Here is a 25,779-nt window from a genome sequence, read left to right on the forward strand (position 1 = left end):
TCACCCATCATAATCAAGTAGGATTTATTCCAGGGATGCAAGGATGGTACAACATTCAAAAATCCATCAACATCATCCACAACATCAACAAAAAGGACAAAAACCACATGATCATCTCCACAGATGCTGAAAAAGTATTCGACAAAATGCAACATCTATTCATGATAAAAACTCTCAACAAAATGAGTATAGAGGGCAAGTACCTCAACATAATAAAGGCCATGTATGACACATCCACAGCCAATATCATACTTAACAGCAGGAAGCTGAAAGCTTTTCCTTTAAGATCGGGAACAACACAAGGATGCCCACTCTCCCTACTTTTATTCAACATAGTTCTGGAGGTCCTAGCCACACCAATCAGACAACACAAAGAAATAAAAGGCATCCAGATTGGTAAGGAAGAAGTTATAAACTGTCACTGTTAGCAGATGACATGATATTGTACATAAAAAACCCTAGAGAATCCACTCCAAAACTACTAGATCTAATATCTGAATTCAGCAGTTTCAGGATACAAAATTAATACACAGAAACCTGTTGCAATCCATTACACTAATGACGAACTAGAAGAAAGAGAAATCAGGAAAACAATTCCATTCCCAATTGCATCAAAAAGAATAATATACCTAGGAATAAACCTAACCAAGGAACTGAAAGACCTATACCCTGAAAACTACAAGACACTCATAAGAGAAATTAAAGGAGATAACAATAAATGAAAACACATCCTGTGCTCATGGATAGGAAGAATTAATATTGTCAAAATGGCCTTCCTGCCTAAAGCAATGTACAGATTCAATGCAATCCCTATCAAAATACCAACACCATTCTTCAGTGAATTAGAGCAAATAGTTCTAAACTTCATATGGAACCACAAAAGACTCCGAATAGCCAAAGCAATCCTTAGAAGGAAAAGTAAAGTGGGGGGGATAATACTTTCTGATTTCAAGATCTACTACAAAGCCACAGTAATCAAGACAATTTGGTACTGGTACAAGAACAGACTCATTGACCAATGGAACAGAGAGCTCAGATATAAACCCAAGCATATGTGGTCAGTTAATACATGATAAAGGAGCCATGGATATACAATGGGGAAATGACAGCCTCTTCAGCAACTGGTGTTGACAAAACTGGACAGCTACACACAAGAGAATGAAACTGCATTACTGTCTAACTCCATACACAAAAGTAAACTCAAAATGGATCAAATAACTGAATGTAAGTCAGGAAACCATAAAACTCTTAGAAGAAAACATTGGCAAAAATCTCTCGAATATAAACACGAGCAACTTTTTCCTGAACACATCTCCTTGGGCAAGGGAAACAAAATTAAAAATGAACAAATGGGACTACATCATGCTAAAAAGCTTCTGTGCAGCGAAGAACACTATCAGCAGAACAAAAAGGCATCCTACAGTATGGGAGAATATATTTGTAAATGATATATCTGACAAGGGGTTAACATCCAAAATATAAAACAACTCACATGCCTCAACACCCAAAAAGCAAATAACCCTATTAAAAAATGGGCAGTGGATCTGAACAGACACTTCTCCAAAGAATTATTCAGATGGCTAACAGGCACATGAAAAGATGCTCCACATTGCTAATTATCAGGGAAATGCAAATTAAAACCACAATGGGATATCACCTTACACCAGTTAGGATGGCCAACATAGAAAAGACTAGCAACAACAAATGCTAGCAAGGATGCAGAGAAAGGGGAACCCTCTTACACTGCTGGTAGGAATGTAAACTAGTTCAACCATTGTGGAAAACAATACAGAGGTTCCTCAAAAATCTAAAAATAGAAATACCATTTGACCAGGGAATTCCACTTCTAGGAATTTACCCAAAGAAAACAATTTCTCGGATTCAAAAAGACATATGCACCCTTATGTTTATCACAGCACTATTTACAATAGCCAAGATATGGAAGCAACCTAAGTGTTCATCAGTAGGTGAATGAATAAAGAAGATGTGGTATATATACACAATGGAATACTATTCAGCCACAAGAAACAAACAAATCCTACCATTTGCAAACAACATGGATGGAGCTAGAGGGTATTATGCTCAGTGAAATAAGTCAGGCAGAGAAAGACAAATACCAAATTTCCCTCATTTGTGGAGTATAACAATGAAGCAAAACTGAAGGAACAAAATAGCAACAGACTCACAGACTCCAAGAAGGGACAAGTGGTTAACAAAGGGGAGGGGGAGGAGAGGGTGGGTGGGGAGGGAGGGAGAACGGGATTGTGGTGTATCATGATTGGTGCACATGGTGTGTGTGGGGCACGGGGAAGACAATGTAGCTTGGAGAAGACAAATAGGGACTGTGGCATCTTACTACACTGATGGACAGTGACTGCAATGGGGAATGGGGGGGACTCAATAATAAGGGTGAATGTAATAATCACATTGTTTTTCTTGTGAAACCTTCAGAAGCATGTATATCAATAATACCTCAATTTAAAAAAGGGATAATACAACACCCAAAAGTATAACATTCCTATGAAAACTTTTGTAAGGCAGAAAGGCATAAAGTGAAGGTATCACCTGCTTTCTGAAAGTTCCCATTATGTGACTTTGCATTTATGAAAGACCTACATCAGTACAGTAATGGCATTTTTCATAAAAGCTAAAATCTTCTTGGATTTCTTTTGCTTAATGAAAACAAGTACTAATGTAGGTCTTTTGTGAAAGCAAACTGGTGTAATGCAAATTTTCAGAAAGTGGGGGATACCTGTATACATTCTAAAGAACAGAAAGAAAAAAGAATTTTTAAAAAGTGAGAAGTGCCGAAGGAACCTGTAGGATACCAACAAGACTAAAACATGCATTATGGTAATTCCAGAAGAAAAGAGAAAGACATAAATAAATTATTTAAAGAACGATACCACAACTCCCTAGGACTATGGCTTCTCCAGTTGGGAAGAAAGAGCCCAAGAGAGACACCTAGTTTTCTCAGCATTTGGAGGTAAAACTTAGGAAGCCCACTTATGTCTCACCTCACAGGGAACACTGGGGTAATTAACACTTCTCAAATTTGAGAAGAGAAACAAATATCCAGGTATGTGAAGCTCAAGTTTCCCCAAATATTAAATCCAAAGAGGACTTTACAATGACCCACTATAATAAAATTGTTAAAAATGAAACAGAAAGAATTTTGAAAGCAGCAAGAGAAAAAAGAATCTTTATATACAAGGGAACCCCCATAAGGCTATGAGCAGACTTTTCAGCAGAACTTTTGCAGGCCAGGAGAAAAATGACAAACAAGAAAGAATGCTATACTTGGAAACTTGCCCATCAGAAATGACAGTTAAAGATTTTCCCAAATAAAAGCTGAGGGAGTTCACCACTATACCTGCATTATAAGAAATTCTGAAGCAAGCACTTCAAGATTAAATGGAAAGGTACTAATTAAGAAGATAAAAACATAAATATATAGAACTCACCAGTAAAGGTAAAAATGTAATCAAATTCATAAATCTCTAATATTATAATAGTGGTATATAAGTCACTTTAAACTTTAGTAACTTTTATACTAAAGTTGAAAGACAAACATATTAAAAATAACTATAGCTACAATAATTTTAAGTGGATACAGTTAATTTAAAAAGATGTAAGTAGCAACATCAATAACCTAAATTGTGAGTAGCAGAAAAGAAGTATAGTTTTTCTATGCAATACAACTTGTTAGTTTAAAATAAGTGTTATAAAATGTTTTATGTAAACCTCAGAGTAATCACAAAGGAAAAACTGTAGTAATCATACAAAAGAGAAAAACTAATCAAAACATAATGCCAAAATAATTACCAAATTACCAAGCAAGACACCAAGAAGAGAAACAAAGTAATAAAAGAACAACAAATCAAACAGAAAACAATTGGTACAGTAAGTCCTGAACTATCAATAATTGTTTTAAGTATAATTGTATTAAATTTTCCAGTAAAAATAGAGAATGGATAAAAAACAAGGTTCGACTATAAGCTACCTAAAAGATTCATTTTAGTTTTAAGGACTGAAAGTGAAGGGATACATAAGCTAAAAGTGAAAGGGTAGTCGATATTATAATAAGTCATAAGAAATACATATTTGGTCATTCATATATGACCAAATACATACTTCCCAGTTATATTTGGTCTTCATCCACAGTTCCTGAAAATACTGCGGTCTTAAAGGTGAAATGTGTGTTTTGTCATGTTAGTGAGAGACTTTTGGAAGGAGCTGAATCAACCAATGGCCAATAACTTAGTCAATCATGACAATACAATGAAGCCCTCACAAAAACCCCTGAGAAGAGCTCATCACTCTCTTTGCTCTCTGCTCTGCTTGGTTGGATCCTGCTTCTTGGTTGGAGAGCTTCTACACTTGGGGAACCAGAATGCCTCTATGTGCCACCAAGCCAGGCCCCAGGCTCCACGAGGATAGAAGCTCCTTTATTTGGGACACTGCGCTATGTATCTCTTCATCTGGCTGTTAACTTGTATCCTTTATTGAACTGGTAAATATAAGTGATTTCCAGAGTTCTGTAAGTCACTCTAGCAATTAATCGAACCTAAAGGGGAGGTCTTTGGAGCCTCCAATCTGTAGCCAGTAGGTCAGATACACAGGTAACTGCCTCGGGCTTGCAAACAGCATCTGAGTGGGAGGTAGAGGGCAGTCTTATAGGATAGGACCCTTAACCTGGTGAATCTGGTGCTGTCTCCAGACAGATAGCATCAGAATTGAGTTGAATTCTCCAACACCCTGCTGATGTTCTAGAATTGCTTGGTGTTAGTATGTGTGGGAAGATCCCCTCCCACATACTTACACACATTGGAATCGGGCCTGGGAACTTGAATGGAGTTATACTACTATTACTGCTATGTAAAACATACATATATATATATATATATATATACAATATATATATATACACACATATATATATATATTCTTTTCCTACATATATATATATATATGTAGGAAAAGAATACACCATTGCATTTGGTGTCAGAGGAGTAGGAATAACAGGTAAGGAAAGATATTCCTTGCAAATGGAAAACAAAAGTACAATGGGTGACTATATTTTAGACAACCATTAAGTTCAAAAGTGTCACAACAGACAAAGGCCATTACATAAAAACAAAAGAGTCAATTCATCAAGAAGATATATAATAATTGTAAATATTTATGCACTCACCATTGAAGCACCTATATATATATATATATATATATATATAAAGCAAATATTAATAGAAATGACAGGAGAAACAAAGAGCAATAAAATAATAGTGAAGGACTTCCCACTCTCAACATAAAGACAGACCATCTAGACAGAAAATCAATACAGAAACATTGGACATGAACTATACTTGGGCCAAAAAAGACCTAAAAGACATACAGAACATTCCATCCAATAGCAGAAGAATACACATTATCCTCAAACACATATGAAACATTCTCCACAACAGATTATGTTCTATCACAAAACATAAAAGACTGAAATTATACCAAGTATCTGTTCCAAGTACAGTAGTATGAAACCAAAAATTAGTAACAGCAAGAAAACTGGAAAATTCACATGTATTGTAGAAGTAAACAATATTCCTGAAAACCATTAGGCCAAGAAAAAAATCAAAAATGAAATTTTTTAAATCTTGAAAAAAAAAAAAATGGAAACAAAACATTTTAAAACATATGGGATATAGCAAAGGCAGTTCTAAGAGAGAGGTTTAGGATGACAAATGCCTTTATTAAGAGAAAAAATCTCCAACCTATCTTAGCACCTCAAGGAACTAGAAAAGTTAGTTGAAGTTAAGCTAAATATTAAAAAAAAAATGATCAGAGCAGAAATAAATTAAATAGATCAAGAAAAACAACAGAAAAGATCAATAAATCTAAAAGTTGGTTTTTTGAAAAGATAAACAAAATTGACAAATCTTTAGCTAGACTAGGAAAAAGAGACTCAAATAAACTTTAAATAAACTTACAACTGGTACCACAGAATTGCAAAGATCACAAGAGACTATTACAACAATATATTTCAACAAACTGTTAACCTAGAAGACAAACATAAATTCTTATAAAGATAGTATTAGAAATAACACTGAATCATGAATAAACAGAAACTCCAAACAGACCAATAATAAGTAAGGAGAATGAATCAGTAATCAAACCCTCCCAAAAAAGCAATGGCCCAAACCTAATGGCTTCAGTAGTGAATTTTGCCAAACATTTAAAGAAGACTTAATACCAATCCTTCTCAAACTGATGCATAAATATGAAAAGGGAATATTCCCAAACTCATTTTATGAAGGTACCATTACCCTGATACCAAAACCAGAGGACACCACAAGAAAAGGAAGTTCTAAGCCAATATCCCTGATGAACACACATGTAAAATTTATCAACAAAATACCAGCAAACCAAATGCAACAGCACATTAAAAGGGTCATAAACTATAATCAAGAAGGATTCATCCCTGGGACGTAAGAATGATTCAACATAAATAAATGTAAAGAATTAATAGTGTTAAAATGTTCATTCCACCCAAAGTAATATACAGATTCAGTGCAATTCCTATCAATATTCCAAAGGTATTTTTCATAGAAGTAGAAGAAAATTCCCAAAATTTCCATGCAACCACAAAAGACCCAGAATTTCTAAAGCAATCTTGAGTGACAACATCAAAGCTAGAAGCATCACACTTCCTGATTTTAAATTGTATTGCAAAGCTATGGTAACCAAAAGAATATGGTATTGGTATAAAAACACCCTCTGGAACTGAATCACCAATAGACCAATGGAACTGAACTGAGAGCCAGAAATAGACTCCTGAATATGTATGGTGAACTATTTTCAGCAAAGACACCAAGAATACATGATGGAGAAAGTATGGTCTCTTAAATAAATGGTGAGAAAACGGGATGCCCATACACAAAGGAATAAAATTAGAACCTTATACCATCCACAAAAACTAACTCAAAATGGAATAAGGGCTTAAAATCTAAGTCTTGAAACCATAAAAGAAATATCCTAGAAGAAAATACAGAGAAAAATATCCTTGATTTTGATCTTGGTTATGATGTTTTGGATTTAACACCAAAAGCACAGACAATAAAAGGAAAAATAAACAATTAGGACTACATCAAACTGAAATGTTTCTGCACAGCAAAGGAAAAAATCAGCATAATGAAAAGCAACCCACAGAATGGGAGAAAACATGCAAACCATATATCTGATATGAGGTTATTATCCAAAAACATATAAGGAACTCATAAAACTCAGTAACAGAGGCGGAGCCAACATGGCGGCGTGAGTAGGACAGTGGGAATCCCCTCCCAAAAACATATATACTTTTGAAAATACAACAAACACAACTAGCCCTAAAAGAGAGACCAGAAGACGCAGGACAGTGGCCAGACTGCAGCTACACCAGCGAGAAACCAGCGACTGGTGAAAGGGGTAAGATACAAGCCCCGGCCCTGTGGGACCCGAGCGCCCATCCCCCCAGTTCCCAGCGGGAGAAGAATAGGCAGAGCGGGAGGGAGACGGAGCCCAGGACTGCCGAACACCCAGCCCCCGCCATCCGGGCCAGAGCGCAGACACAGTACGTGCCCAGGGGGCCCTGGATACTGGGGGAACAGGGAGTAAGACCTCTGAGCGGGTGCCGAAGCTGATGCCCCTGTGACAAAGAAAAGCAGGGGCTTTTTGAAAGTCTTAAAGGGACAGGGACTTAACAGCTTGACGGAAACAACCCAGGTCACAGTACAGCAGCTGGAAATTACAGGGAAAACCGGGTGCACTAACCCCCTGGGCAACAGCTCTGAGACCCCTCACGGAGGCAAACAGTCAAGCAGCCCCCCCATCCATTACCCCACCGGGCGCTGCGAAAGCAGAGAAGCAGCCTGAGACAAATTCCGCCCACAGAAAGGGAAATTTCTCCCTTCCGGCCAGGCAAGACACAAAGACCCAGTCTACACGCAATTACCCAACACAAGCCACTAGGGGTCGCAGTTGTCCCAGTAAAGAAAGGCCAGTAGCAAGTGAAAATTTTGGCCCTCCCAGCTGACAGTCAATAGCACCTGTCAACATGAAAAGGCAAAAAAATATGATCCAGACAAGACTAACCCAGACAGCTTCGGCATCTGCTACATCTTCCCCTGAGAAGGAATCTGGGGAGATAGATTTAGCCAGTCTTCCTGAAAAAGAATTCAAAACAAAAGTCATAACCATGCTGATGGACTTGCAGAGAAATATGCAAGAACTAAGGAAGGAGAATTCAGAAATAAAACAAGCTCTGGAAGGACTTCAAAACAGAATGGACGAGATGCAAGAGACCATTAATGGACTAGAAAACAGAGAACAGGAACGCAGAGAAGCTGATGCAGAGAGAGATAAAAGGATCTCCAGGAATGAAAGAATTTTAAGAGAGCTGAGTGATCAAACAAAAAGGAACAATATAAGAATCATAGGTATTCCAGAAGAAGTAGAGAGAGAAGAGGGGATAGAAAATGTCTTTGAAGAAATAATTGCTGAAAATTTCCCCAAACTAGGGGAAGAAATGGCCTCTCAGACCACAGAGGTACACAGAACTCCCATGACAAGGGATCCAAGGAGGGCAACACCAAGACACATAACAATTAAAATGGCAAAGATCAAAGACAAGGACAAAGTATTACAGGCAGCCAGAGAGAAAAAAAAGGTTACCTACAAAGGAAAACCCATCAGGCTATCATCAGACTTCTCAACAGAAACCCTACAGGCCAGAAGAGAATGGCATGATAGACTTAATGCAATGAAAAAGAAGGGCCTCGAACCAAGACTACTGTATCCAGCACGAATATCATTTAAATATGAAGGAGGGATTAAACAATTCCCAGACAAGCAAAAGTTGAGGGAATTTGCCTCCCACAAACCACCTCTACAGGGCATCCTACAGGGACTGCTCTAGATGGGAGCACTCCTAAAAAGAGCACACAACAAAACACCCAACATATGAAGAAGGGAGGAGGAGGAATAAGAAGGGAGAGAAATAAAGAATCATCAGACTGTGTTTATAATAGCTCAACAAGCGAGTTAAGTTAGACAGTAAGATAGTAAAGAAGCTAACCCTAAAACTTTGGTAACCACAAACTTAAAGCCTGCAAAGGCAATAAATTCATACCTTTCAATAATCACCCTAAATGTAAATGGACTGAATGCACCAATCAAAAGACACAGAGTAATAGAATGTATAAAAAAGCAAGATCCATCCATATGCTGCTTACAAGAGACTCACCTCAAACCCAAAGACGCGCACAGACTTAAAGTCAAGGGATGGAAAAAGATATTTCAAGCAAACAACAGAGAGAAGAAAGCAGGTGTTGCAATTCTGGTATCAGACAAAACAGACTTCAAAATAAAGAAAGTAACAAAAGACAAAGAAGGACATTACATAATGATAAAGGGCTCAGTACATCAAGAGGATATAACCATTATAAATATATATGCACCCAATACAGGAGCACCAACATACCTGAAACAAATATTAATAGAACTAAAGGAGGAAATAGAATGCAATGCATTCATTCTAGGAGACTTCAAAACACCACTCACTCTAAAGGACAGATCCACCAGACAGAAAATGAGTAAGGACACAGAGGCACTGAACAACACATTAGAACAGATGGACCTAATAGACATCTACAGAACTCTACATCCAAAAGCAACAGGATACACATTCTTCTCAAGTGCACATGGAACATTCTCCAGAATAGACCACATACTAGGACACAAAAAGAGCCTCAGTAAATTCAAAAAGATTGAAACCCTACCAACCAACTTTTCAGACCACAAAGGCATTAAACTAGAAATAAACTGTTCAAAGAAAGCAAAAAGGCTCACAAACACATGGAAGCTAAACAACACACTCCTAAATAATCAATGGATCAATGACCAAATCAAAATGGAGATCCAGCAATATATGGAAACAAATGACAACAACAACACTAAGCCCCAACTTCTGTGGGACACAGCAAAAGCAGTCTTAAGAGGAAAGTATATAGCAATCCAAGCATATTTAAAAAAGGAAGAGCAATCCCAAATGAACGGTCTAATGTCACAACTATCGAAATTGGAAAAAGAAGAACAAATGAGGCCTAAGGTCAGCAGAAGGAGGGACATAATAAAGATCAGAGAAGAAATAAATAAAATTGAGAAGAATAAAACAATAGCAAAAATCAATGAAACCAAGAGCTGGTTCTTCGAGAAAATAAACAAAATAGATAAGCCTCTAGCCAGACTTATTAAGAGGAAAAGAGAGTCAACACAAATCAACAGTATCAGAAATGAGAAAGGAAAAATCACGATGGACCCCGCAGAAATACAAAGAATTATTAGAGACTACTATGAAAACCTATATGCTAACAAGCTGGGAAACCTAGGAGAAATGGACAACTTCCTAGAAAAATACAACCTTCCAAGACTGACCCAAAAAGAAACAGAAAATCTAAACAGACCAATTACCAGCAACGAAATTGAAGCGGTAATCAAAAAACTACCAAAGAACAAAACCCCCGGGCCAGATGGATTTACCTCGGAATTTAATCAGACATACAGAGAAGACATAATACCCATTCTCCTTAAAGTTTTCCAAGAAATAGAAGAGGAGGGGATACTCCCAAACTCATTCTATGAAGCTAACATCACCCTAATACCAAAACCAGGCAAAGACACCACCAAAAAAGAAAACTACAGACCAATATCCCTGATGAACGTAGACGCAAAAATACTCAACAAAATTTTAGCAAACCGAATTCAAAAATACATCAAAAGGATCATACACCATGACCAAGTGGGATTCATCCCAGGGATGCAAGGATGGCACAACATTCGAAAGTCCATCAATATCATCCACCACATCAACAAAAAGAAAGACAAAAACCACATGATCATCTCCATAGATGCTGAAAAAGCATTTGACAAAGTTCAACATCCATTCATGATAAAAACTCTCAGCAAAATGGGAATAGAGGGCAAGTACCTCAACATAATAAAGGCCATCTATGAAAAACCCACAGCCAACATTATATTGAATAGCGAGAAGCTGAAAGCATTTCCGCTGAGATCGGGAACTAGACAGGGATGCCCACTCTCCCCACTGTTATTTAACATAGTACTGGAGGTCCTAGCCACGGCAATCAGACAAAACAAAAAAATACAAGGAATCCAGATTGGCAAAGAAGAAGTCAAACTGTCACTATTTGCAGATGACATGATACTGTACATAAAAAACCCTAAAGACTCCACCCCAAAACTACTAGAACTGATATCGGAATACAGCAAAGTTTCAGGATACAAAATCAACACACAGAAATCTGTGGCTTTCCTATACACTAACAATGAACCAACAGAAAGAGAAATCAGGAAAACAACTCCATTCACAATTGCATCAAAAAAAATAAAATACCTAGGAATAAACCTAACCAAGGAAGTGAAAGACTTATACTCTGAAAACTACAAGTCACTCTTAAGAGAAATTAAAGGGGACACTAACAGATGGAAACTCATCCCATGCTCGTGGCTAGGAAGAATTAATATCGTCAAAATGGCCATCCTGCCCAAAGCAATATACAGATTTGATGCAATCCCTATCAAATTACCAGCAACATTCTTCAATAAACTCGAACAAATAATTCAAAAATTCATATGGAAACACCAAAGACCCCGAATAGCCAAAGCAATCCTGAGAAAGAAGAATAAAGTAGGGGGGATCTCACTCCCCAACTTCAAGCTCTATTATAAAGCCATAGTAATCAAGACAATTTGGTACTGGCACAAGAGCAGAGCCACAGACCAATGGAACAGACTAGAGAATCCAGACATTAACCCAGACATATATGGTCAATTAATATTTGATAAAGGAGCCATGGACATACAATGGCGAAATGACAGTCTCTTCAACAGGTGGTGCTGGCAAAACTGGACAGCTACATGTAGGAGAATGAAACTGGACCATTGTCTAACCCCATATACAAAAGTAAACTCAAAATGGATCAAAGACCTGAATGTAAGTCACGAAACCATTAAACTCTTGGAAGAAAACATAGGCACGAACCTCTTAGACATAAACATGAGTGACCTCTTCTTGAACATATCTCCCCGGGCAAGGAAAACAACAGCAAAAATGAACAAGTGGGACTATATTAAGCTGAAAAGCTTCTGTACAGCAAAAGACACCATCAATAGAACAAAAAGGAACCCTACAGTATGGGAGAATATCTTTGAAAATGACACATCCGATAAAGGCTTGACGTCCAGAATATATAAAGAGCTCACACGCCTCAACAAACAAAAAAAAAATAACCCAATTAAAAAATGGGCAAAGGAACTGAACAGACGGTTCTCCAAAAAAGAAATACAGATGGCCAACAGACACATGAAAAGATGCTCCACATCGCTAATTATCAGAGAAATGCAAATTAAAACTACAATGAGGTATCACCTCACACCAGTAAGGATGGCTGCCATCCAAAAGACAGACAACAACAAATGTTGGCGAGGCTGTGGAGAAAGGGGAACCCTCCTACACTGCTGGTGGGAATGTAAACTTGTTCAACCATTGTGGAAAGCAGTATGGAGGTACATCAAAATGCTCAAAACAGACTTACCATTTGACCCAGGAATTGTACTCCTAGGAATTTACCCTAAGAATGCAGCAATCAAGTATGAGAAAGACCAGTGTACCCCTCTGTTTATTGCAGCACTATTTACAATAGCCAAGAATTGGAAGCAACCTAAATGTCCATCGATAGATGAATGGATAAAGAAGATGTGGTACATATACACAATGGAATACTACTCAGCCATAAGAAAAGGGCAAATCCAACCATTTGCAGCAACATGGATGGAGCTGGAGGGTATTATGCTCAGTGAAATAAGCCAAGCAGAGAAAGAGAAATACCAAATGATTTCACTCATCTGTGGAATATAAGAACAAAGGAAAATCTGAAGAAACAAAACAGCAGCAGAATCACAGATCTCAAGAATGGACTAACAGGTACCAAAGGGAAAGGGACTGGGGAGGATGGGTGGTTAGGGAGGGATAAGGGGGGGAAGAAGAAGGGGGGTATTAAGATTAGCATGCATGGGGGAGGTGGGAGAAAGGGGAGGGCTGTACAACACAGAGAAGACAAGTAGTGATTCTACAACATTTTGCTATGCTGATGGACAGTGACTGTAAAGGGGTTTATAAGGGGGACCTGGTATAGGGGAGAGCCTAGTAAACATAATATTCGTCATGTAAGTGTAGATTAATGATAACAACAACAACAAAAAAAAACAGTTCCTGTGTGGTAACCTCCAGTGAATTCTACACAAGGGTATAAAGGGCATATAAAAGTGTAGGCAAAGGGTCTGCTTGTGTTTATACAGAGGATCAAAGCCTAATTTGGCAACCCCAAAAATGAACTAAGATACGATATGAAAAAGAACTTCCAACATCAGCACTCTCGGGAAGACTCATGACAGAAGATGATCAGCAAAAAAAAAAAAAAAACTCCAACAAAGATCCACGCACTGTCACAGGTGTAGATGCACTCATCCCACCAGTTCCTGGACTTGCCATGGGAATGATGAAGGAGATATCTAAGCTGGCCTGTGCATACAGTAAAACAACAAATTTGACTGGATCTATACTGTTGGAACTCAACCAAGAATTAGGAGAAGTGCAAATTGTAGCCCTCCAAAATCTTACAACCACAGACTATTTATCGTTAAAAGAACATATGGGATATGAACAGTCCCCAGGAATGGGTTGTTCTAGTTTATCTGAATTCTCTCAGACTGTTTAAGTTCAGTCGGACAATATCCACCATATCATAGATAAGTTTTCACAAATGCCTAAGGTGCCTTACTGGTTTTCTTGGTTTCACTGGAGATGGCTGGTAATTACAGGTATGCTTTGGTTAGGTAACTATATTCCTATTATGTTAATGTGTGTGCACAATTTAATTAGTAGTTTAAAACCTATCCATGCTGAAGTTACTCTACAAGAAGATATGTCAAAGAAATAATCAATCTTCCCAGGTTTTCTTCTGCCTGCTACTTCTATAGCTTTTCTTCTTCCTACCTAATCACAACCTTTAAATAGAACTCGTGCCACATGTCGAATTTACCGAGTATCATAATTCTTCCAAGTGGTAAAGATACCTCAAGACAAATGCTGGGCATAGAAGCCACAGGGCATAAATATTCAAAGAAGTAAAAAGCTAACCTTTTCAAACAATAAGGCTTCTCTCTCACCTACCAACTTAACATTTCCCTGTATGGCCCCGGAAGATGACTGGTTAGCCAGAGACGGGTAAGATTCCTCAAGGGAGGAACAACCTAAGACAGGCACAGTCGCAGGGGGCCATGTGGTGAGAAAATGGGGAGCAGCAGAGGTGAGGCTTAGAACCTCCCCCCTCATGTTCTGAGAGAAATCTTCTGCATACATGGATGTTTATTGCCCTCGTCTAGCTCGGATTAACACATAGCCTACAGGCACACACCTGATCATCTACATTTGCTCTCTTACAACACTAAACTCTGTTTTCTACCTTTATCTCGTATCTACCTACTTCAGCATTTTATTAAAAATAATAATAATAGAGAAATGTGGTATCCACATATAAATCAAGTTTAAAAATCAAATGAATATTCATATTTGAACTGACTGTGTATAGTTCATAATGCATGAGCAAAACCGAAAGCTTCTGTGATGACTGCCCTTGCACTGTTCACCATGTAACTTATTCACTATGTAAGAATTTGTGCTCCATGTAAGAATTTGTTCGTTATGCATCAGAAGATTGGAGACTGACGAAAATTAGGCTTGGGGTGGATTAATGATTGTGCATTGAGTATTGACCCCCCTATACAGAAATTTATTGTGATTAACAACTATTTGATCAATAAATATGAGAGATGCCCTCACAAAATATATATATACATATATATACATATATATAAACACACTTCCAATTGTAAAATAAATAAGTAACCGGGATGTAATGTATAGCATAAGGAATATAGTCAAAATATTGTAACAACCTGGTATGGTGATACCTGGTACCTAGAATTATCATGTATATAAATGTTGAATCACTGTGTTGTACACCTGAAACTAATGTAATGCAATACTGTTGTCAACTACCCTTCAATAAAAAAAAATAAAAATAAAAAACTCAGTAACAAAAAAAAACTCAAAACAATCCAATTTAAAAATTGGCAATGGTCCTAAATAAAAATTTTTTCAAAGGAGACATACAAATGGGTATATGTACAAAGATGCTCAATATCTCTAATCATCAGAGAAATGAAAATCAAAACCACAATGAGATACTAGCTCACATTTCTTAGGATGATTATTATCAAAAAATCAAAAGATAAAAGATGATGAGAATGTGAAGAAAAGGGAACACTTGCACACTAATTGTGGGAATGTAAATTGGTACAGCCATTATGGAAAAAATGTATGGAGGTTCCCCCAAAATTAAAAACAGAACTACTATATGCTTACCTTCTCTCTAATGTTAGGAGAAAGGCTTTCTGTTTTCACCATTGATATGATATTAGTTAGTGGGTATTTTTTATTTGGTCTTTATTCTGTTGAGGGAATTTCCTTCTGTTACTAGTTGTTCAGTGTTTTATCACAAAAGGGTGCTAAATTTGTCAAATGCTTTATCTGCATCAACAGAGATCATCATGTGGGGTTTTTTCATTCATTTAGTTAATGTAGTATACTACACTGACTGATTTTCATATGTTGAACCATCCTTGTTTTCCTCAGTTTGTGTTAATGAAAACTTTTGGAAATGGATAGTAGTAGTTTTAAAATAATGTGAATGTACTTAATTCCACTGAATTGTACATGTAAAATGGTTGAAATGGCTAAAAAAATAAAAAATCAAGGGAATTCTAATGTAGTGGGGCCAGTCACAGGGAACGCAGTATAGCACAGAGAAGACAAGTAGTGATTCTATAGCATCTTACTACGCTGATGGACAGTGACTGTAATGGGGTGTGTGGTGGGAACTTGATAATGGGGGGAATCAAGTAACCACAATGTTGCTCATTAATATATTAATGGTACCAAAATAAAAAAATAAAAAAATAATCAAGAAATTCCCCACTATTTACTCCATCTTCCCAAAAGCATAAGCCTCTCAGAAGTATTAAATTTAAATATAAAATTTTAAAGGTAAAAAATATGGTTTATAGCCATGATAGAACATCATTTAATGAGGAAAACAATGAAATGCCCATGCATATTATAGCTTAGATGAACCTGAAAACTTATGCTCAGTGAAAAAAGCCACTAAAAAAAAATCACATATTGTTCAATTCCAGTTATATGAATTGTCCAGAATCAGCAAACCCATACAGACAGAAAGATCAGTGGTTACCAGGGCTCGGGGGAGGGAGTGGGGGAGGTTACACAGATTTAGGAGGAAATGGGAATGAATGATAATGAGTACAAGGTTTCTTTTTGAAGTGATGAAAATGTTCTAAAACTAGACTTTGGCAATGGTTGCACACACTGAATTTACTAAAAAACAGTGAATGGTGAATTACAATGTATATGAATCATATCTCATGTTTTAAAGGTATATTTTTTAAAGGTGAAAAAATCAATAGTATTTCAATAAGCAATTGAAACATTTTAATAATCAACAGTTATAAAAGGAAATTGAAAACTATCCCATTCATATTAGCAATAAAAACTATAAGGTACCAAAAACAAACCAAACAAAACATACACAGATTATCAGAGGAAATTACCAAGCATTACTGAAAGATATAAAAGAAAATATATAATAAATCCAAACAGATTTTTAAAATACATTATGGTAAACAAAGTAATTATATCTCAATTAACCAATACATTAAATGTAATTTTTGTCAAAATTACAGTGGTTGATTTTTTTTCTTCATAGGATTTTTTCAAGGAGAACCTAAAGTATATATGGAAAAACAATGGGCAAAAATAACCAAGATAATTTTGATGAAGTCAGGAGGCTTATCCTACCAGACATCAACACTTGCTGTGAAGGTACAATTAAGTTTACATACTATTCACCTTATCAAGAAGTAGAGCTCTCTTCACCTCCTTCTGTATTTATGCTATGCTTGTGTGTGTCTGAACCAATCAATTGTGCAAAAAGCCATGTTCTGGGATTCGTAAGACCAGTTATTAAAAGGTCTAACAGCTTCTGTGTTCTTACTCTTAGAGCCCTAACCCACCCACAGTATGCTCCTGGAGAAAGATGAAGAGCCCTAGTGCATGAAACACCATATGGAGAGAAAGGCCACATGGAGGAGGAGTCACTGAAGCACCAGAAATCCAGCCCCAGCCGCTCCACCACATGATTGCAACTGTATGAGAGAACCCGAGCAAGGCCAAAAGAGGACTCCCACTGGAGTCAGCCCAAGGAACCACAAAGTACAATAAAATGGGTGCCATGTTAAGTCACTAAGTTTTGAGGTGTTAAACAATAAGAGATAACAGTAACCTATTAATTAATACAGTGTAATAGTAGCACAGGGACAGACCATGGAGACATGGATCAGGAAAGACAACCAGATAATTGACACACATATTTGGTAATTGATGTATGACCAACTGGGTTTAAAAATTCCTTGTCTACACGCTTGTCACTTCTATCTCCACACATCCAAAATCCTTCAATCTTCTATAAGCTTTTTTGGAATGCCACAGGAAATAACCTCTCTCACCTTTGAATACCTGTAGGAACTTTTACAATGTGTCACATTTTTCTTATCTTACTATGTTTATTGGTATATCATTTGTTTCCCCTGAGTAAAGAATCTCTTAACTACTTTATCAATGACACTCACATAAATACCTAGCACTCACAATATATTCAATAAAACCATTCTGAATGAATTGTGGGTTTTAAGACATCCTATACACAAGTCTGAACATTAGTGTGTTTTATACAGCACCTGAACCACATGTACCAAGAGTATACAATATGAAAGGTCAGGCTACATTTGCCTGTCAACACTTATGATGTGAGCACAATGAGTTAAATTGTGTTTACTTCCTTCAACTGAATATCTTAATCCTTTGTCTATAAGGAACTGAAAACAGAATTTCCTAAATCCATACCTCTAGAGACCAATCTATTTTTGGAGTTATTTTTCCTATATTGAATTTACTTTTCTAGTACCATGGAAACTAGTCTGTAATTAGTATTGTTAGGATCTGTAAAAATACAACTCTATTCACTAAGCTTTCACATGTTCAGAAAAATACTTTCTCTGCATAGAGAATGGAAATCAATGGCATAAAGAGGTGTAAAAATACATCACCCCACCCACATAAAAATATCATTCATCAAGGCCTAATCAACAGAGTGCAAATGGGGCACAGAAAGAGTTCCCTTCTTTTATTCTTCTTTTATAGTTCCACTATGGTTGCAATTTCACCGTGACACACCTATGGAGTTTGTAAACAGTTTTCTGCACTCTATAACCTGTAGCAGATGTAGAAACATGAAAAGCAACTTCTGCAGCACAATATTATGTGGTCCACTCATCCCTACCATCAACATCCTAATATTCAACACTGAAAAAACTTCAAAACTACTGAGTTGAGGATGCCAAGTAGCAGAATAACTATGTTAGAGTTACATCTTAAGTGAGTAGTAAGTGAAGTAAGTTCTAGTTTCAGCACATAAGACAAAAAATCAATAGACAAAATTGCACTTCAAATTTCTTAGGAAAAAGAGATCTACAAGCATCTTAATAAACCTCACAGTCAGTGTTTCCTTACGTAACTGCAATACATTATTGTTTCCTCATTTAAGTACCACATGAAGCAGCTGGTTTGCTCATCTTTAAACACTAAAATCACCCTTAGCTGGGGATGCCCAAAGCATGAAGAAATGAGACTACTGACATAACAGCAGAATCACATTTCCCATCTCACAGATTCTCACTGCAGAACATATACTTGTCAGAAAACAATGCCTCATGAATATTTTCACATTTCTGTATGTTCAGGACTTTCTGAGCAAACAGCTTTGGTATCTGGGTTAAATAAGACTGCATAATGGACCAAAAGACAAAGCTCACCAGACAGATATAAAGTTTCCTCTCTCCCCAGAGCCATATGTTTACAATCCAAGGTATTTAAGAAATAGAGACCTTTCCTTCTTTTCCAGAGAGAGGATCTGTTTACATTCCAGAGCAAACATTTCTTATTTCTATCTCCAGAAAGGCAAATGGACCAAAGTGCCAGCTATCAATGTAAGCTCCAAGTTTCATAATTTCAGAATTCCTTCCTTGTGGTGCAAACCCCACTGTACACATCGGATATTTTTGGTTCTCACTGCAATACCCTATAGAGAATTGATACATAGGGAACCAATACAACTCACTTTCTAAGTAAATAAAAGGTATGATTTCAGATCCAGAGACTTCATTTTTCTGTTAAGAGTATGTGTGTGTATGTGTGTGTGTGTGTCTGTTAACTGTGGCAAGTTGACTTCTTAGCTTATAAGTACAGTAACACCTCAGAATCTTCAGTTTCACTCAACAATACTATTTTTGCAAGCATATTCAGTCAAATTCCTGAAAGTAAACTGTACATGTAATGTTAATCCAACATATGATGTATTTTTTCATCATTCAACCAATTTTACACACCTAACTCTGGGACTGGATAATCTACACAGTTAAAATCCAGTACTTGGATAACAGCAGCAATGAAAAATTACTATGTTAACTTTTCATTTCAAATCCTCTCTTCAAACAACAATGATTTCCTGGTATAAGCGGAGATATTATGACAGAATGTACAGACAAGTAAGGCTGAAACTTTTATTTGTTTTAGTTTAAGGAAAATGAAACTTTGGTAGGGAGTGGGAACAGAAAAATTATCATGGCTCTTTTTTCAAATGGTTACATACATAATATGTACTTCTATGTAAGAAATATTTTAAGCTGGAAATATCTGTAAGTTAAACTTGAAACTGCAAGCAGTATTAAAAAGATGGGGGAAATAACATTTTCATTGGTTTAATTCATTTTACTAATGACTGAAAGTTTCACTGATAGGTATGTGTTGATAGCACATATTCCTATAAACTTTAATAGCTACATTTTGACAAATTCTTAATCAGCAGAAAACCCAGTCTATTTCCAAAAGAAACCACACTTAGTAAGTCAACTGAACTTGGTAAATATTATACCAAGTATTTGAACTGAAAATGTGGAATCCATATGTGTGATCTTACTTGTTAACAATTTGTTAACAAAATATTTTCAATGTTGCTATCCAAAGGAGGCAAATACAATTATGTGTCTTCTCCTGTCTCCTTTATCTTTACTTTTAAACCTTAAGTCTTCTAAATATATTACAATTTCAATATGTTATGCCAAAGGTTTAATTCTACCTAAAACTGAAGCTAAATTTTTTAATAAATATAATTACAGAAAAGGCATCTATTATTTTTACTTTCTCAATTTCACAATCTTATATAAGGTTAGTTCCTACATTAAAAAAGAGTATATTACATATGGCATGTTATTCTAACTTGCTTTCTCCATTTCACAATTTAATATAAGGTTAGTTTCTATGATAAAAGGAACACTGCATCTAAAAAAAACTGATTATTAGAGCACCAAAAATATTATCAATACAGTCTCTTGTATGAGAGGTACTGTCACAATATTCCTTGTAGTTACAAAGTTTCCTGTTTGTAAAAATTTCTCTGTCCACTATCTCAATCCTGACAACACTACCCTCAGATCACCAGGAAAGTATTACTTTCTACTTGCACAGATTATGGTCTGTCTTCCCTGAAGTTTCTTACAACATCTGCCTTTTTCTAAAGTTCTTTAAAATTTAATAAACAACCTGGTTGTTTTTTAATTATCACTTCACTTAATCTCACAGTACTCTGTGATATGTATTTGGAGTGGATATATTTATTCCTATTTTACAAATAAGGAAAACCGAGGACCATAGAAGTTAAGGAATTTACTTGAGCTCACACAGGTTACACTGCACTATTATACATCATACTCTTTTTAACCTTCAACTGCATTAAAAATGTAAAATATTTTAAAACCATGGTTTATTCCTTCCTATTAAAAACAGTAGTTTTGTCAGTTTATCCTTTTCTAGAACTACAAAAGAACATGCAGAATGGCTCTCTGGCCTTGACATACACACAAGCCCTGCTACTTACCAAGCTGTGATCTTGGCTAACTTTTTAAACTCTTTTTATCTCATTTTCCTCATTTGCACTGTTGTGAAGAGCAAACGAGACAGCACACAGATCGTATTCAATATAATGTCTACCTCACAAAAAGCATTCAATAAATACTGGCTTGTACTTTTTAAATTTATAATTCTGATTACTTCACTTAAAATGAAAATTCAGGGTTTTTTAATTTTATATTATTACTCTTCAGCATTTTTACACTCAGGTTAAACTTTAAGACCCCTTTCCATATTTCTCAGTATCAAGGCAAGAATGATCTGATGACAGAAAGCCACAGTAACATTTCTAAGACCCCTGCAGAGTAGCTTTAGTAGAGAATGCTCAAGAAACAGGTATTGAATTCACACTTTTCTTATGCTTTATTTCAGTCAAAATCTGAGCTCTTGCATTCAGATTAATTTAACATAATGCTTTATATGACACTGGATAAAAAGCATTAATTCAAGGCTTCAAATAACCAAATGATAAAAGAAAATGTCAACCACACATGTTCACTTCAGTATCCTACACACTAGATGGCAGTACTACATAGGCACAGCAGGAAGAGATTAATGCTTCAAATGGATAAAGCAGAAAACAATGATTATACTTTGCATGTTGCAAGAGATTTTTCCTTCTTACTAAAAAATGTTTTGTGAAACGTGAATAAATCTTTGTTTTCCAACAGTGGAGATGACACAACAGGGAAAAGTGAAATAACCATAATAAATTTACAGAATTTAAAACTACATGTGGTTTTACTTAAAACAAAAAGCCCTTTCTAGCAGTTGTTTCTCTTTATCTTCTTTTTGCATTTTATGTACTGCTTTAGTCTAAGCATAACATAATGTAACACTTATACAATAAAACCTGCTGCTTGTTCAGAGGGGTTTTCAGGGGGAAAATGTCCAAACTTAAATACACTTATTAAAAAACAATGCAAAAAACAAAATGAAATATCAATAGTACCTAGTGAATTTTGTTTTTCTAAGAAAAGATAAGAAGCATATGCAGAATAATATTAGACTAGGTTGATTTAAGATTATGCTAATTTTTGACTAGCAAGTAGGTACATATATGTTTGTTATTCATAGCTCCTGTCCAGAACAAAAAAAAAAAAGAAAAAAACTTAACTTTAAATTCAAGAAACAAGAAAAATGGCAAAATAGCAACTCTAAAAAATGTACAAGTGGAAAAAGTATGCTTCATAATTAATAGTATAAGAAAGAAAGGAAAGGGGTGGGGAAGGGAAAGGGAAGGGAGAGATTCTCAACTTGATCACTGAAACCATAAGCTGGTTGCTTAATAAGACCAAATTTTAAGAATATCTTGTATATAACTTATGCCCATAATTTGAAAATCTACATTTAATGGACAATTTTCTGAGAAAATATAAATAATAAAGATTAACTTAAGGAGACACAGAAGAACCTGACTAGACCAATTAACAAATCATAAGTTGAAATGGTAAATAAAGATGAAGCCCTCAAAAGGGAACCAAGCCAAAAAGGTTTTCACATGAAAATTCTACTAACCTTCAAAGAACAGGTAATTACCATTTCCACAAACTATTATTTTTAAAAAAAGAGGGTGGGGGAGCAAAGTTCCCCAAACTCAGGCTAGTGGACAAGTATAATATATAATTCAACATCACAAAAATCACAAAAGCTTTAATAGAGTAAAAAAAGGAATTTCTTTTTAAAATATTTAACACATTTCAGTGTGTCCCAGGAATATAAAGATGTTTCAACAATCTATTTCTGTGACCAGAGTGATTCGTTGTACTAATTTTTAAAGATAGTTTATTCATGCTCTTTAAAGTGTACAAAATAAGAACATGACATGATAACTGTCTCTCCCGTGTCATGTTACTATATCCTTTTTAGTCACATCCCTGTTCATTTAAATCAGCTCAGAGTTCATCTACAATATCTTAGCTAGGTGGAACATTAGTTGTCATCTAGTATTCTAGTGTACCCAAAGACTGCACTTTCTTTTCAGTATGAAGATAAGGAAAACAAAACCAAGATTTACCGACAATCACCTTGGTGGTCTAGAGAGTATGGCACAAGAACATATCATCTGGCCACACCCATTCTATACCACACCTATACCATCTCTCCCCAACATAACAATGCCATTTTATACCACTTTACAACTGAAGGTATTGAACTAAGATTTGAACAGAAAGTCAGATAACTTGGCTAAGGTCTTGCAAGAAATGAGCTGAAACAGGATTTGAAAACATCTGTGCAATCTAAAGCATATGTGTGGCCAATCCACCAGAGCATGTATACTCAGACTGAGAAATTATTTATCAGATATAAATTAAGTTAGAAACAAAGGAATCTGTGAGAATCCATAGTGCCTCTTCAACTCAAAAGGTGAACTACGTGATTTATGAATTACTCAGTCCTTGAGAGTGAGGGAGAAAAATTCTGTTTTGTGAAAACCATGTGTGAAAAAATAGCACACCCCTTTGCTCTTTTAAACATGAAAGTCATTTTCCTGGACTGTTATCAAAGCATTCATTCCAAAAGTATAACTATAATCTTTCACCTACAAGTTCTTCCAAGTATTTTCTGCTTACACAGAAAATTTTGTTTTACATAAACAATCATCTTGCTCTCTTAGAACTCATTAATTCATCAATATAACATGAACACTGTTTCCACTTCAGAAATATTCTACATGATTTTATGTGATTAAGTAGGACTTCCCTGTAGGAATAGTCCATAGTTTAAGTAACCAATTACTACTTTTCAACATTTATATTATTTCTAACTTTTTGCTATAACTAATTGTGTGATGAATATATGATGCCTTTGTTCATGATGTCCCAGTCTTTATTCAGGGTAGTCCTACTCTCCTTTAAAACATCAATAAAATGACACTTCCTCTATGTAGCATATTTTTATTCTTCAAAACAAAGCAAATTTCTCCATAATTTTTGGATATACATGTATGCACAAGTAAAGACATGGAATTAACTTCAAGTTAACATAGTTTGATCCTAAAATGCAATTATAATTAACTTCATATTTTAGTCTCCTACATTTAAGTATGAACATCTCAAGGGAAAGAATAATTTGGTCTTACTTTTTCTTATATTTCCAACATATAGTATGTTGCCTGGAACACAGCCAATATACAAAAATTGTTCATTAAATGAAGGACTCCCCAACATATCAAACAAGAAACGTCCTGATGTATCTTCTGTTCAAGAGTACTCCTGAGCACCTACTACTGAAAAGACTGTGCTGAGTTCTGCATAAGCAAAATAGAAGACTTACCCACACAAAGAGTTTGTAAGTGCTCAGGAGTACTAAAGAATAAATAAAAGTAAATCAAAGTGGGAGATGGTGAATGACACAAAAACACACAATGCTTACAACAGCATCAAAAGGAATAAAATACTTCGGAATAAATTTAAACAAAAATGCAACACTTGTATGCTGAAAGCTACAAAACATTGTTGAAAAAATTAAAGAATATGGAAACACATCTCATGTTGAAGGACTGGAAGATTTAATTATTAAGATGGAAATATTCTGCAAATTGAATCAACATAATTATAATTCCCATAAAAATTTCAACTGCCTTTTTTATAGAAACAGACAAGCTAATCCTAATGGAAATGCAAGGGATGCAGAATAACCAAAACCGTCTTGTAAAAGAAGAACTAAGAAGACTCAAAATTCTCAATTTTAAAACAGTTTTCAAAGTTACAGTAATCAAAATAGTTCAGTACTGGCACAGAACACATAAAGATGAAAGGAACAGAATTGAGAATCCATAAATAAACTCCAACATGTATAGCCAGCAGATTTTCAACAGGAGTGCTAGGACCATCCAAGGGGGAAAAAATAGTCTTTCCAATTAATGGTGCTGAGAAAACTGAATATCTACATCCAGAAGAATGAATTTTTACTCTCTACATCACACTATATACAGAAACTAACTTAAGATAGATCAAAGACTTAAATATAAGTGCCAAAACCATGAAACTCTTAAAGGGAACCACAAGAGTGTATCTTCATAATAATCCTGATTTAGACAATGGTTTCTTAGATATGACACCAAAAACACAGGCAACCATAGAAGAAAGCAGGTAAATTAGATTTCATCAAAATTACAAACTTCGGTGCTTCAAAGGACACTCTGAACAAAGTAAAAAGACAACCCCCAGAATGTGAGAAAATATTATATATCTGATAAAAATCTAGTATTTAAAATAATAAAGAATTCTTACAACTCAACAACAAAAACACAACCCAGTTAAAATACAAACTTGAATAGACATTTCTCCAAACAGAAACAGACAACAAGCATAGGTCATCTAATCTAATCATACATAATCTAATCATAATTTAGGGTAGCTGAATTAAAAAAGACATGCCCAAGAGAACTGAAAGCATATGTTCACACAAAAAAGCATACATGATTGTTTATAGTAGCATTACTCATAGCAACCAAAAAGTGGAAAAAACTTGAATGCCCATGAACTGAAGAATGGTTAACAGTATGT

The 25,779-nt window shown here is 35.6% G+C and overlaps 1 protein-coding gene and 1 long non-coding RNA gene across 8 annotated transcripts in view; one reads left to right on the forward strand and one right to left on the reverse strand.

Annotated features, from left to right (window-relative positions):
* The window catches only part of LOC130680334 (uncharacterized), a 33,237-nt gene extending 12,372 nt beyond the window's left edge, over window positions 1-20,865 (forward strand). Inside the window, exons 2-3 of the long non-coding RNA XR_008993296.1 lie at window positions 16,953-17,068; window positions 17,247-20,865. This is a non-coding gene — a long non-coding RNA (uncharacterized LOC130680334). The remainder of the gene's footprint in view (window positions 1-16,952; window positions 17,069-17,246) is intronic.
* Window positions 1-25,779, reverse strand: part of ARHGAP32 (Rho GTPase activating protein 32) — a 277,885-nt gene that overhangs the window by 117,333 nt on the left and 134,773 nt on the right. The gene's annotated exons all lie outside the window — the stretch shown is intronic.

Source organism: Manis pentadactyla, chromosome 13 (assembly GCF_030020395.1).
Source record: "Manis pentadactyla isolate mManPen7 chromosome 13, mManPen7.hap1, whole genome shotgun sequence".
NCBI classification, from domain to species: Eukaryota; Metazoa; Chordata; class Mammalia; order Pholidota; family Manidae; genus Manis; species Manis pentadactyla.